We start from the raw sequence: 14,961 nt of genomic DNA, 5'->3' as shown, positions 1-14,961 counted from the left end.
ATTTCGACAGAATTGTTTGGGGAGAACATTTCACTTGAGTGAGGGGAAGAGCAGTATTTACAGCAGTAGGTTAGAGCAAGTTTGCGCGTAAATGAAGCCACAAACAGTGCATTATGGGCAGTTGAGTTTTTGGAGGACAAATCTAATTAATGTGTGGCTGCGCACATCCGGTTAAGCGTGAGGGGCGGAGCCACGTGAAGTTAATTTAAAGAGGGGGAAAATCAGGTAATAACAAGATGCTGTCCTGAGGAGGGCCATACAAGCGGAGAAGTTTATGCCACTGCAAAAGTCAAGAAGGTACGAGAGTAGCTTGGGTCGTTGTGTACCATAGCACGCTGTAGTTTGTAGAAGTTAATAGCACGTTTACGAGGGCGAACATTCAGCTGGGTGTATTGAAGAATATGAAAGTTAACATGGTGAAGGAAGAGAGAGTAGGATATAGGCTCTTTCACGGTAACTGCAAAGTGAAGATTCTAGAGGGAAAAACGCTATGCGAGGCAGGTTGCGATAGGATTACATTGCATTTGCATCTTTTATGTTACTGTTTATGAAGACAATGGGAGCTTGAAGTATTAATCCATTGGTATTGTTTTTTATTCGTAGTAAACCCCTGACGAAGAGCCGCCAAAGGCTCGAAATGCATTGGGTACATTGTTTATCATTACCAAGGATCTGTTGTGAATTCTATCGTGCCCAGAAAAAGGCCCGGATGGGCATATCTGTTGCATTAGAAACAATGAAAACACCAACATCGTACGTGTGCAATTGATAAGAACAATAAACTGAAGTGATGAAACTCATTTGAAAAGTTGGATTAAAGATTTTTTGAATTGTAAAAATGGAAGAAACATTTTCAGGAGAATCCTGTTATCGCTGTGCGCCTGGCAAAGGAGTGTAATTGCGCTTCATTAAGTACGTCATTTGAATCCGTGATACCAGGGTGGATCACGTTGTCTAGGCTGCACGCAAGAAGTTTGAACTGGATGATTTATGGCATAGACGAGAATATTGGGTGTGCACTGTATCACTTTTCTACATTTGATCAGATTTAACATTTTACACAACATTGAGAGTAATTTTACATTAGCCTTCATAGGGATTCTACTACAAGTATATGTTAAGGTGAATTGTGAGACCATGTTTCCTCACTTACCGTCTATGAAAATTCTATAACATAATGATCCTAAACATGGCAGCCAGTATGTTCTTTAAAACACATCCATACTTGCGCCATTTTTGGCAAGTAACACATATTAAGGTAATTAAGTGTTCTGTGCCATGAATGAGGATAAGCCAAGCTATCTCTTGGAGTGCAGTATCATGACCTCTGGGTATTATTTTATAATGTTGGCATTTCTGAAGGTATACCACAATCCTTCACACACATCCAAGCCTGCAGTGCAAGCACCCTTGCAATTTGGGTGTGTGTGTAAGGTGTGTAATTAGGCAGCACTTAATGCACTACAGGTAACTAGTATATGGATTGTGGACCTTTTTCATAGATTTTATATGGTACTATACACTCCATTTATAAATGCACACCACTTCAAGTTGGCTTGTGGGGCCACTGCACTGGACAATTTAGTACCAATGCCGTATGTTTGTGTGAAGGCAGATTTGTGTGCTTAACAAATGGCCTGGGGGTATGTAGATAAGTTATACAGATCCGTACATATCTGCCCATGTGTTACAGTACACCTCCTATATATACACAAATTTTGATTCGTCCTGGTATATTCTGCATGTTCAGCACTATATGATAATGCAACATCAATTCTGTAACATGGACAGTGGCACTATGTGTGCTTACATGTAAAGGTTATTTGAGTGGGGCCAGATTGATAAAGGGCTTGCATTGCCCTTGCATCACGCAAGGTGACACAAGCCAACTCGAGCTCTTTAGCGGGATTAACTAAGCCACTCAAAGCCACTTTGCATGGCTTAGCAGATCCAGAGCAAGACAAGGTAGCTCAAATCGCTGCCTTGCATTACCCTGTGTTGGAAAAGTGTTGCATACGTAAAGAATGGTCATTCCTATCCCCATTAGCACATTCCCAGTTCTACACAGACTTGTAAACCTGGGAATATGTCCAAGTGGTAAGCCTTCACAATAGATGTGTCATGAGGAGTAATGTGTTAATGTGTTAATTTCTCTGCGCTATTTCCTCTTTCTACATGTGTTGCATTCTGCAGCACACATAGAAAGAAAACAAATGCCTCTAAAGATAGTTTTTTTGCAGGAAGGTGTCCGCTCCAGCACAAAACCAATCCTGCCTATAAGACAGGTACCCTTCCTGCATTGGTGCTAGACTGCACCCAGTGTGCTAGCACAGGGAGAGAGCAGGAATGCATCATATCTAAGTAGATATGGTGCATTCCTGCTCTCTTACTTTTACGCAGTGCAGCAAGTTGTCTTTCTGCATTGATTTGTGTGACATCTTTGTATATCTGGCTCTGTGTTTGTGATAATATTGCCGATTTAACATCTCTATCACATGCTTTATCACTCATCCTGTACATCTTGTTGGTTCTCAATGCCAGCACTGTCCGTGTCCTCGACTCTGGCAACCAACTCAGTTGAAATGAGTGATACCACCTGCTTCTTCAATGGGTTCTACTCCTCCTGGACATCTGGTACTCCTCTGGTATTTATTGTAGCCTTCAGTTTACTGGCCAGTTTCTCTTTTGCCACCTTTTCTTGCATTCAGCTGTGGTCCATCTTGTTGAAGCCACACAGTTGATCTTGTCCACTATTACTGCCATAAAGTATCCATCTTTGCTAAGTAATTTACAGCTGACAAACAAAAATGTATCATTTTTCACCATCTCAGTGATCAAAATTTGGCTTTCCTCCTCTGTGAAATCGACCTTCCTCTTCTTCGTCTGGATGTCAGATCCATCTTCAGGGTTGCTGCCCTCCTGCCTTCCTGATGCTTCTTCCATGTTTCCAAAATATTGGTGTGTTCGAATTTACAATTTTGTGCATGGCTTTTTGAACTTTCGTGCCAACCAACTGCCTCCTGTGTGATGCAAATCTGACATGTGGCACATAAAGGTGTAATCTGGCACACAAGCAAGCTTTGTGTCACACTGGTAGCTGTTGTGGTATTACACAATGCTCTGAAACTATATTATGCTATTTGACACATCTCTCAGCCCTGCGTCACGGTGCGCATATACAAAATATTGTGCATCCATGATGCATGAAAGTGGCACAGCGCAGCTCAAAACATTCTCGCGCAACGCTACACTATGCAACACTGCATGAGTAAATCTGACCCTAGATGTCCTAAAATGCTTTGTTGATTTTTGCCTCTTTCCTCCATGAATCTTTATGGCTCACCTGGGCTTCTTCATAGCCCTCCCATGCCGAGAATCCTGGAGCCGGTTCTGGTCAAACGTATCATTTGTTAAATAAATGCCTTTCAGAAAACATTTCACAGTGTCTTGGACGCTATGCTTTGCAAGGGTCTTGAATGTCAACCATCATGAATTGTTTTAGTTCTCCAACAGCCTTGTCTAGGTTAATTTCTGGGCACAGGAACTCATCTTTATCAAAAAATATTTTATGATCATGTTTTACTTACAACCTAGACACGGACACCCATGAGATTTTGTTCTGCTTCTTTCACCACTCTTCGTCCCCTTTTTAATTTTCTTGCAAGGAAGAGATTGCTGCCGACTTTGAAAAAGAGACTACAGGCTTGAATCACGGCCTCGATTCAACATCCCGTGATCCTGGGCAAGTCACTTGGGGCCATATGTAGGTAGCTAAATACCGGTCGGTAACGGCCGAAATTCGGTAAATATGCCGTTACCGACCGGTATTTAGTCAAGTTAGATGTAGGAGGCCAAAAACCAGTTTTCGGTAAATATGAAGCGGTAAATACCGATTCATATTTACCGAATACAGATTTACCGAAGTGGTAAATATGAAGTGGTAAATATGAAGTGGTAAATATGAAGTGGTAAAACTGAAAAAGACATGCAGGTAAATTCGGTAATTAAGAAATCCATGAAATTCGGTAATTAAGAGTCGGTAATTAACACGGATTGAAAGCAGGTGGTAAGCATCAACAGTGCATATAAGCAATCCCAAAATGCAACAGCGTGGACAATATGGCCGCTCTGTATGTCATTGCAAGGCGCCTACGTCTACAGGCAGCAGGTCTGAGGATTTGGAGACGGGAGGAACGCATCTACAGACAGCGCATCACACTCTTTCAACAGACTGACGCAGAGATACATGAAAGGTACAGGCTACACCCACAAACCATCATGGACCTGATCAGGGACCTGCCCCCACTCCTGGACCAGCCAACAAGAAGGGCGCATGCCATACCACCACATGTGCAGGTGCTCTGCAGCCTACATCTACTCGCATCTGGCAGTTACCAGGGGGTGATAGCTGCGGTGGGCGGTGTATCCCAGAGTTGCCTGTCCCGTTTCTTCAGGAAGTTCCTGGATGCCATGATGCAGAGAATGCACCACTACATCAGCTTCCCAAACACACAGGCTGAACTGCAGAAAACTAAAACTGACTTTTATCACATGGCACAGTTCCCCCATGTCATTGGCTGTATTGATGGCACACACATCCCAATCTGCCCACCAGCTGCCACTGAGCACATCTACAGGAACAGAAAGTCCACCCACTCCATCAATGTGCAGGTAATCTGCGATGCAGGGAACATCATCACTGATATTGTAGTGAAGTTTCCTGGGAGCACCCACGACTCCTACATCTTCCAGAACAGTGGGATCTACACACGACTGCTTGCCGGAGAATTTGGAGACGGATACCTGCTAGGTAAGTAACAGTGACGCCCCATGAGACTTGCAAATCATAGTGTATTGAGACATGTGACTGATGGTTCACTTTCACTCACCTAGGTGACAGTGCATATGCCGTGCGGTCATTCATCCTCACTCCCTACCTACACCCATCAACCCAGAGTGAGAGACGATATAACGTGGCACACAAATCTACACGCAACGTGGTGGAGCGCAAGTTTGGTCTATTGAAAAGCAGGTTCCGCTGCCTCCACAAAAGCGGAGGCGCACGCCAGTACACACCCATCATCTGCTGCAAGATCATTGCCACTTGTGCAATGCTGCACAACCTTGCCACAAAGAGAGGTACAGAGGTGGAACTAACAGATTATGAGGACAATGATGATGATTCAGGTCAGCCAGAGGACAACGCTGCTGGAGTGCCAACAGCAACAGATGGGAGAGAGAGATGGGCAGAGATCACATGCAACTATTTCTGAGTAAGTAAGGGGACACAGCCAATTGTTGTATGTCATGACGTAGTTTTAATGCGGCACTACGCCACAACACCAAAAATATGCCATTCTGGCAACATTGCGTATGTACAAGGAGTAAGTCCAGGGTTACGTCACCCAATAGTATTTGGCTATGCGGTGCAGCATTAATGCTTGCGTCCACGCGCTACAGTGCCGGATGGCACGGATTGAGCCTCCTCACTACTGCCAATCCCAAGCCGCCTGCTGCTCCTGCGGGAATCTGGGACCGGGGGTGTTATGCTGCTCGTGCTGCTGGTCTCGATGCTTTCTGCAGCATCCCCTGCACCACTTGTGGCCGCCTGACTGATCAATAGCACCTCCAGGGCACTGGTGACCTGCACCATCCCCCTAATAACGTCGCTGCTGCAGTGTGTCAGGCCCTCCTGCATGTTGACTGAGCGCCGGCAGAGTAGTGAAGTTGCTGTTGCCAGGCGGTTGAGTGCCCTGGTGTCCCTGCCCCCCCTCTGGCGTTCCCGGCGCCTTGCAGCTCTATCTGCGTCTAACTTGCTGCACAACAGCTGCATGGACTGTGACACGTCCCGCAGGCCCGCTGCCATGTCAGTAATCCCCGCCGCCATTGCGCTGATGTTCCTGCCCATGTTTTTGAATGTGGTTCTCAGTCCCCGCACATGCCGCTGGACTGACATGACTGCCTTTGTTTGTAGGCGCTGCTGCTAGAGCATGTTGCCCTCGAGTCCCACAAAGACCCCATGGCTGTCACCGTCTGCTGGTGGACTCTGAACCCGCGACCTGCGGCTCCGTCTTGCACCCGTGGGTGCTCCCTGTGAGGTGGAGGGCACAGTGGCAGAGCTCCCATCCTGGGGCATTGTGTTTGGCTCCAGGCCCATGCTGTCGTCCGATGAGGTTTCTAACGCTGCCAACCTGCCAGCAGCACGCCTCCTCAGCATCACAATTGCAAGTGGTGATGTGGGCGGTGACTCATGCATGAGTGGTGATGCGGCCTGTGGTGGTGGTGATGCAGGCTGTGGTGGTGGTGATGCAGGCTGTGGAGGTGGTGATGCTGGCTGTGCAGTACTCGTGCTGGCCAGAGCAGACCTGTCTTGCCGGTGTGCCCTCTCTCCTGTACCATGTGCAGTCCTGCGCGATGTTACATCTTTGGACAGAAATGCAACATCAGCTCAGTGTACCTGAAGGGCTGCATTGCAAGCATCACAATAAATTCATGTAACACTCTCACATTGTCCTCTGCCTGCTTTTGGCTAATGTGTGTACCATGCATTGTTGTCCTGTGCTAATCACTTCATGGTTGGGGGTTCCCTGACTACATCTCCCATAATGCATTGCCTGTCTGCACTAACACATGGACTGGAGTGGGATACTCATTTCACAATGGGGGATGTGGGAGAGGGGTAGGAGGGGCTACATTGCTGTGCATTCGTCTTACCTTGTTGGGTGGCGGCTCTGGCAGAGCTGTCGGCATCCCCAAGGCCCACGACGCTCTCGTGCTCTATTGTGGCCTCCACCAGCTCCTCCAGTTCGGTGAGGGCAGGTGCCCTGTTGATTCCACCTCCAGTCTGGCTGGCCTCCTTCTGGATTTCCCCCATCTTCATCTTTGTCACAATCCTCAGGTCGTACCAGCGCTTTTTGAGTACCTCGATGTCCCTGTGGGTCACTCCCACAGCATTGACCTGCGCCTGGATACCCAGCCATATAGTGCGCTTCTCAGACTCCGGCACTTGCAGGGACTGCCTCCCAAACAGCTTCTGGTGCTGCTTCACCACCTCCTCCACTAGCACCTGGAGTTCCTTGGGGCTGAATTTCATCTTCCTCCTCCTTTCCCCTCCATCTCTCTGTGTCCTCTGGCTGGACATGATGATTTAGAGCTGCACAAACAGGCACTTGCTCCCTGCCTCTCCTCTGCACTCCAAGCCTCTCCAGAGTCTGTTAATTGTGTGCACCTGCCTGGGTGTGGCCACTTCCTGGTTGGGTGGGGTGTGGTTGCACAGGATTGGCTGTTTCATCCAGTCATGTGATTTTCTTTTCCCGATTCGGTAAATACCGATTCGGTATTTACCGAATCTGTAAATACCACCTCGGTATTTACCGATTCGGTAAATACCACCGCGGTATTTACCGATTCGGTAAATTCCGATTCTTGAATACCGAATGTTACCGATTCGGTAAATATTACCGAATTATTACCTACATATAACTTACCGATTCTTAAATACCGAATCGGTACGGTTCGGTATTTAAGAATCAGTAAATTTTATTTACCTACATGAGGCCCTTAATCTTCCTGTGCCCAAAGACAAAAATAAATGTGTCATGTAACCTGATGGCTAAATACCCTTGACCATGTTTGTGTATATAAAACTGAAGAAGAAAATTATTTTTTACACGCTCTCTGATTTTATTTTCTTGAACAAACTTAGTTCCACTAACCAGCCATGCTGAACTTTACAACTATTCCCTCTGAACCCCACCTTTTCTTCACCCAGTCAAAAGAAAGCTATGTCTGAAGAGTGCAGCTGTTCTATTGATTAGGATGCAACCATGTTACAACAAACTTAGTTCATGTTTATTTCTTTATATATTAAGAGGTTGAGTGTAGAAGTAACATTGTGCCTTACATGTCTCTTCAGAAATGGAATTCTCCAAAGTTTAGTTGCTCCAGAGCTTCAATGTCGAATTCCCTTTAATGTAAATGAGAAAAGTTGAAGGTCAAGTGGGCAGTATCTGTTACATTCTAAATAATGTTTGTCAGTTAGGCTAACAGAGTTGCTTGACATGACCACAGAAGATAGGATGGATAGGAGGGAGGGTAGAGAGCTTCAGTTCTTGAAGTAAGGTGGTAGAGTTGTGGATCGAGGCAGTAAAAGGGCATCTGGAAAGTTTCAAAATGGGACCAGGGGCTGGGCCTGGACTGGCTTATCTGCCTGGGGAGTATGGTCACAATGTAGAGGGTCATTTAGGTAAGGCACTTCAGCAAATCAGCAAACAAGATGCATGGTAGATAGCAAGCCTGGGAGTGGACCAGCAGTGAGGGGAGGATTCTGGGCTGTGAAATTGCTGAAGAGCAGCCCCCCGGATCTAGAAACCCTGAAATGTGGTTCAGGTGGCACAGACCTGGAGGCCAAGGTCAGAGAGTGGAGTAATAGGCACTCATAGATCTTCTTGGATGAAGGCTCCCAGCAGTGGAGCTGCAGGAGTGATCGATGAGTAGGCAGTCAATCAATCAACCAATCAGGGTTGATATAGCATAACTATTCACCCGTGAGGGTCTCCAGGAGCTGGGGTTGGGGAGCAGATCCGTCTAAGTGCTAGGGCCATTTGAAGAGCCAAGTCTTGAGGTCCTTCCTGAACTGGATTAGCGTGGGCGATAGTCTGAGGTGGAGGGGTAGGGTGTTCCAGGTCTTGTAAGCGAGGAAGGAGAAGGACTTTCCCCCGGTTCTGGTCATGTGGATCCATGGGAAGGTGGCCATGGTGAGCTGGCCGGAGTGGAGACGTCTTTTGGGTGCGTGGAAGGAGAGGTGGCTGTTCAGGTATTCTGGTCTGGCCTCGTGGAGGGCCTTGTAAGCGTGGTTGAGGAGTCTGAAGGTTTTTCTTCTGTCTGCCAGGAGCCAGTGGAGTTTGCGGAGGTGTTGAGTGATGTGGCTGTGCTGGCGGAGTTTGAGGACCAGTCTGGCTTGGCGTTCTGGACATTCTGGAGCTCGCATAGGTTTTTCTGTCTGCAATATTTAATAGTACACAATAGAGACTTTCTGATGTGGCTGCTCTCACATTTTGCAGCATGCAACAGATCTTTGTTGATTGCAAGTTTTATTTACATATTTTAATGCAGTTGTGCTATACATTCTTTTCTAAAAGTGAACAGCTTTTTTATTGAAATACTTAAATCATCTCTCATGCTTGCGTTGTTTTTTTGACTATGTTTGCTCATATAATATATTCTTAGGTTCCATAACCAATGCAATTGTTTGCTGCTGTACGAGAAAATACTTTAATCGGCCCTTAACCTATTCCCATGGTGCATTATGTGCTGCATGGAAGAGCTACTTGGTGCATGATATCTAGTAACATCCTAGGTGGCTATATAGTATCACTTTGCCTTAGAAATTATGCTGTTATTTTCTGCGGAAACATTTTGTGAAATTGAAGGAGTGCCCCTTTAGATTGGGATCTGGTTCAGAAGTGGTGTTAAAAAATATTACACAAGCTTTACTTTCTATTTTTTTCTCATATGGGTCCCAGCCTCATGAAGAAGAGATTTTATGTTTCCTCTGTTTCTGATTTTAAGCAGGCGGCTATAGCCAACAAGCAGTGGCAAAGTCAATAGGTCTTACAAGTTTGAGACCTATTGGCTTTGTTAATGTTCTTTAGGCTATGCTGTACTGCCTCTTGCATTATTTTGCAGCTGCGGTGCACCATGCGTACTCCTACAAAATTAGGAGGTTGCTTTTTTTTCCTTTTTATTTGCTGACCCAATTCAGATTGGAAAATAAAAGGAAACAAATGTGCTAGAAAAAATATTTTTGGAAAGCAGGTGGGGGAAGCAACACTGTACGGATGTATCATGGGGCACGGTGGGTAGGGGTGAACCAACACTGGCAGAGGAGCATGAAGGCAACATGGAGGGGCCGGTGCAGATTGAGGCAACATGGGTGTAGAGAAGCAACACTGTGGATGTGGGTGGAGTGGCAACATGGAGCATGAAGGTAGGGGGAAAAAGCAAATGGATGTGAAAGAGAGAGAGCATTTGGAATTGGGAGGGGGTAGAAGCATGTGGGAAAGAAAGCCACACTTGCAGGGGGAGCACACTAGGACAAGCAATTCACAGAGAGGGGACAGGGATAAGCATATGGGTGAGCATCAGCAGCATGGATAGAAGAAAGAAGCATGCTAGGAAGCCAGCCAATAGCTAGCAATGGGTGTGAGCGAAGCCTACACTAAGCTAACATCATGTCTCACAACAGACAGCGCATGCACTATGTAACATAACAGGTGTATTTGTAAAGCGCATGGTTACCCGTAGGTGTCTTGGCACTGATTAACAGATGTTTCTTGTTACCCAACGGTATTCATTTTATCAACCTCAGATGGATGAAAGGCTGAGTGGATCCGCCAGGATTTGAACCTGTGACCATGAGGTCGAACACAGGCCCCTGCAGTGGCTGCTTTAGTCCACTGAGCCACCAGACCCAGCTAGAAGTCAATACCTAAAAATGCTAGATTGGCAATTGCTTTGTGCCATATTTGAGGGCAATGTCACAAAGGTGGCTCTCCCCTAGATATGAAAAATGTTTACACGCACCCCCATTTCTTTATGGGAGCCTGTATTATGGCTGGTTTACCGCAGTATCATGAGCTACCATAGAGAATTGGGAGTATACAACCGAACAGTGTTTGGTCGCATCGTAATCAGGCGGTTGGAACCGCACACCGGAGGTCGGTCGGTCCCATTACCGCCACAGTGTTTGTCGAAGGAAACCGGTCATATGGGTGTGCTACCTGAAATTAGGTGGTTGATGAATATTTAATAAATATTATCACATGTAGGGGCATGACTAGATAAGTAAGCATAGCCTCTTTTAGGAGTAATACATGATACTCATTTGATATAGATTGTTTAAAGCTTTCATGTGTTCTCTATAACCAGGTCTCGTTTTTTGAATCATTGGGTGCCTGCCACAGGGTGCATGATTTTACGCACACCCCCATTTGTTTATGGGAGCCTGTATTACGGCCGGGTAACGGCAGTAGCACAAGCTTCCATAGAGAAATGGGAGTATGTGACAGAGCAGTGTTACGTCGCATCGTAATAAGGTGGTCGGAACTGCACACCGGAGATCAGTCGGTCCCGTATCCACCACGGTGTCATCGTAATAGACCCCATAATGTGGTATGATGAGAACGAGGAGGCAAAGAAATTCAAAATTATAAGATCGTTAAGATTTTTAAAGTTATGCAAAGTTGTAGTTCAACATACACCAGTAAAAACAATGCAGCCAAAAAAGCAACTGCATGCATTAGCTCATAGAGAAAGAGAACCAGCAGAACTGACGACTACGTTTGAATAGAATGAACTTTACAGATATTCTAACTCTTAAAAGGTTTTGACATGTGATACCATTGGGAAATGTAGCCTGAAGGTGTTAAGATTTCATTAAAGAAGATACACAAATAAGACTGAATAGACCCACAGAATATGTGAGATGGAAGGCTGGAAGACTGTTTAAATATTGCTTTGAAGACATAGTCACAATTTTCAATCTTATTTATTATATTAGACTGTTAAGAGGTGCATATGTGGATGACGATTTGCACCATAGTTATTGTTAGAGAGATAAGTGTAAGTAAAATATTTCTGAAGTTACCAATGATGCTGTTGAAGGCAAATGATTACATTTATTTATTTTCAGCATTTATAGAGCACTCAATCACCTAACAGGCATCCTGGCGCTGACATAAAGGTGCACAAAAGACTAATGTTCCGGGGAATTGTCAGAAATAACCAATTAAACACTAGGGAAGAGCCAAGTTTTTAGTCTCCTTCTGAATGGGAGTAGCTCCTCCAGTTGTCTCAGCTCCAATGGAAGCTTGTTCCAAAGTCGGGCAGCGGAGATACTGAAGGCTCTACCTCCAGTTTTAATTTTTTTTAATCTTGGCACCCTCACCATTCTAGCTGAGGAAGAACGGAGGCTTCTCTGAGGCACATACCAAGCAAATTTCCTCTGTATTAGTTTCGGTCCAAACCCATGCAAGGCTTTGAATACTATGCAGAGAGATTTAAACTGGACTCTTTGTAGTATCGGGAGCCCATGCAGCATCTTCAGAGCCGCAGAGGAAGAGGAGCATCTTGACCTCCCCAAAGCTAGATTAGCTGCTATGGTTTGAATCCTCTGAAGCCTCACCATTAGATATCTCGGGGATTCCAGTAACAAGGCATTGCAATAGTCCAATCTACTTAAGATGGTACTTTGCACTACCAGTGCCAGAGCATGAGCTGGCAGGAGCGGAAGAATTTTTTTTAAGGACTCTAATGATAGCGAAGGAGCTACCCACGGTTTTATTAACCTGTAATTCCAGGGTCAGCTTATTATTAAACATGATCCCTAGGTTACGAACCTTCTCGACGGGCATCACTGGGCTAACAGTAGCTACTGGCCAGAAGTTCAAGGGAAGCACAGGAGTGGCCTTCACTACTGGGCAATAGAGAATCTCAGTTTTATCCGCATTAAATTGCAGCGAATTCTCCCATAGCCACTGAGCTGTATCTACTGAGCTGTATCTCGTAAACAATCATGGAACACTTCAAGAGATGCAGACTGTTCTCCCTCTAAGGAGAGAGTAAGTTGAGTGTCATCCACATAATTTACAATATTAAGATTATGCGCCCTTAAAACAGCAATCAGAGGTCTCAAATAAATGTTAAATAAGATCGGGCTGATCGCGCAGCCCTGAGCAACGCCATGAACGATGTTAGTAAAGTCAGACTGATAGGGAGGAAGAGCCACTGCCTGTCTCCTATCCGAAAGGAAGGATTGAAACCAGCTCAAAGCCGTGCCTGCAATTCCCACCTCTTTGAGTCTCTTCAGGAGAGTAGCATGGTTGACCATGTCGAATGCGGCAGACAGGTCAAGCAGGAAGAGTACCACCGCTTGACCTCTGTCTGCACGCATACGAAGCTCATCCAACACGGTCACCACGGCAGTCTCTGTACCGTGTGCAGGGCAGAACCCAAATTGCACGTCCTCCAGGATTCCATTAGTTTCCAAATAATTAGAGAGCGATCTACTAACCAGGTGTTCTACAATTTTAGCTGGATAAGGTAGCAAGGAGGGACGGCCTGTAACTTTTCGGGCAGGTTGGATCAATTGTTGCCTTTTTTAGAAGGGGTGTCACCAGTGCCTGTTTCCAGCGGGTCGGTACTACTCCACTAAGAAGTGACTGATTGCAAATAAGGCGGAGTGTAGAGTACAGTTCTTCTCCCAACTTCTTTCAAATTTTATGAGGTAAGGGGTCTAGAGGTGATCCCGAGGAAATAACCAAGGCTACTTTGAACAGGTAAACAACAAATTACTAGGATTGATGGTAAACTGTAATCTAAAACTAATGAATTAACACCTATATATGTCTGAAGATGTCATTAGAAATCAATAAAGAGACTGACATGAAAATAAGAATTAATACATTGGAGCCAATGCCTATTATATACAGGGAAGATGTCCTGGAGGCAAGTGTGGTTTGCATGTTGAAAGATATATGGTGTACCGTTTACAAATCGCTTAAGTTTGGGGTGCAAGTAGTACTCTATGTTAAACAAGGTAAAGGCTGAGAGCACCTGATGTGGGTTTTACCTTGTATTTTTACAATATTGCAACATGGGGTCTTGTCGTTTAGTTGTCAATACTGGTATTCTGCTGGTGAATGGTGTATGTTACCAACTATAGTTCTGCTGTTCTTGCTATTATGCTGGTTCTTCTGATGCAGCATATTTTCCTTATTGGTGTGTTGGGACATAGTTGGTGCTTTCCTTATAGGTGTTTGCTAAAGGATACCTGTTGAAGACTTGGCACTGTTTAGATTATCTTGACAATGTTAGGAGTGAGACAAGAAAATGGCACAAATGGTAATATGCTCTTGGCTTAAAGTTCATCTTTGCACGGTTCTATTTTTCGTTGTCTAAGTTCGAGAGTTCCTCCCTTCCTTGTCCATGATCTACATATTTTACTGCTGTGTTTTTGTGTGTTTGAACAAGCCATGAAAATAAGATGTCATGTTTTTATACCTTCAAGATAATGGGAGGTACAGAGGTTTTTTTTTAAGCTAGATCTATTTGCCTGGGGCCTGGACAAGAGTAAGCTTCGATGTAATGAAGAATTGAAAGAAGCATTTATAACCCTTATCTTTCCACACCACTTTATGTTTTAGTAAGAATCAATGATAAGCACTTTCTCTCTCTCTTTGAACAGTGCTGCATAATGAGTACATTATTCTGTTATACCATAAAATTAGACATGTTTGGAACACAGATACCTCCAAACAAGTTTTTTTATGTCAAGTAATTCGTAAATTGCTTGACATAAATATAGAATAGAATTGTTTTTGGACAGTTTAGCTTGCAAATGTGCAAACAATCTCCTGGCGCTGGCCCTGGGCATTTATCATTTAAAAATATCATATTTACAAACTGCACTGGAGCAAATCTGCAGTTACAAGGATGATCTTCAAGATACACTTGAAGAATTGCTTGGTGTATTGCCTTTTCAGTTGAGCATGTCATCGATGGTCTACGCATCTTCACATTTGCTCTAGTACAGGTCGTAGTGAATAAGGAATACACAAAACCATTATGAGCTGCTTGTGGGCATCTCTTAATTTATTTTAGAGAACATACATGTGATCCGAGATGTACTTTGGGAAACTAGAAATGGAAAAGTGTGGTGACTGTCAGCTTACCTAAGGGTGATTATGAAAACCAGCATGGTCCCACATTTGAAACATATGGGCCAGATGTATCAACATTGAATTTTGCGATTCCATAATAGCGAATTTTACTGATTTGATAATTATGGAATCGCAAAATGCAATGTATGTAGGTTTCACAAAACATAATTGCAATTCCTACATATTCCTTAATAGCTAATCGCAAATTGTGACTCGTTATTAAGCAATGCCTTCCCAGTCA

General features: G+C 44.6%; 1 long non-coding RNA gene across 2 annotated transcripts in view; it reads left to right on the top strand.

Annotated features, from left to right (window-relative positions):
* Positions 1-241: 241 nt before the first annotated feature.
* Positions 242-14,961, top strand: part of LOC146821491 (uncharacterized) — a 126,771-nt gene continuing 112,051 nt past the window's right edge. Inside the window, exon 1 of one of the 2 annotated variants that reach the window (XR_014962729.1) lies at positions 242-297. This is a non-coding gene — a long non-coding RNA (uncharacterized LOC146821491). The remainder of the gene's footprint in view (positions 298-14,961) is intronic. The other variant, XR_014962728.1, reaches the window with a different exon arrangement.

This window comes from Triturus cristatus, chromosome 6 (assembly GCF_964204655.1).
Source record: "Triturus cristatus chromosome 6, aTriCri1.1, whole genome shotgun sequence".
Taxonomy (NCBI): Eukaryota; Metazoa; Chordata; class Amphibia; order Caudata; family Salamandridae; genus Triturus; species Triturus cristatus.
The sequence above is the reverse complement of the archived record's forward strand: the minus strand, read 5'-3'. Positions and strand labels throughout refer to the sequence as shown.